Source organism: Danio rerio, chromosome 18 (genome assembly GCF_049306965.1).
Source record: "Danio rerio strain Tuebingen ecotype United States chromosome 18, GRCz12tu, whole genome shotgun sequence".
Classification (NCBI taxonomy): domain Eukaryota; kingdom Metazoa; phylum Chordata; class Actinopteri; order Cypriniformes; family Danionidae; genus Danio; species Danio rerio.
The window spans coordinates 20,246,349-20,246,733 of NC_133193.1; the positions used below are offsets into that span (position 1 = coordinate 20,246,349).

The 385-nt window shown below is 40.5% G+C and overlaps 1 protein-coding gene and 1 non-coding gene across 7 annotated transcripts in view; one reads left to right on the forward strand and one right to left on the reverse strand.

Annotated features, from left to right (window-relative positions):
* The window catches only part of tgm2l (transglutaminase 2, like), a 170,631-nt gene extending 170,322 nt beyond the window's left edge, over positions 1-309 (reverse strand). For 5 of the 6 annotated variants that reach the window (XR_012394020.1, XR_012394021.1, XR_012394019.1 and 2 more), the window contains exon 1: positions 13-260. The gene's annotated coding sequence lies outside the window, so the exon portion shown is untranslated. Of the gene's footprint in view, positions 1-12 lie in introns of all 6 variants that reach the window. The other variant, XM_073929966.1, reaches the window with a different exon arrangement.
* On the forward strand, positions 209-291 carry trnal-cag (transfer RNA leucine (anticodon CAG)). The gene has a single exon. It is a non-coding gene; the product is annotated as a tRNA-Leu (tRNA).
* Positions 310-385: the final 76 nt, after the last annotated feature.

The window sequence follows — 385 nt, forward strand, 5'->3', positions numbered from 1 at the left end:
AATGTAACTTACTATTTTTGTGTTTAAAATAGCCACTGTGGATCACACACGGACAAAAAAATGGTAAAACGCTACGATATAGTACAAAAGGATAATTAAGCACCTTGATGTAAATTATTTAAATAGTCTTGACTTTTATAACAAAACATTACGACACACTTTTCTGTTATAACGACTAGAGGGCTAAAAATCGCTTACAGCTCCATGTGTCAGGATGGCCGAGCGGTCTAAGGCGCTGCGTTCAGGTCGCAGTCTCCTCTGGAGGCGTGGGTTCGAATCCCACTTCTGACAACACTTTTCTCTTTTTGTAGGTTAATGGATGAACAGGACTGCTTTGACGCATGATCAGAAAAGAGACCAAAGGCCGTTTGACATGCTTCACAGA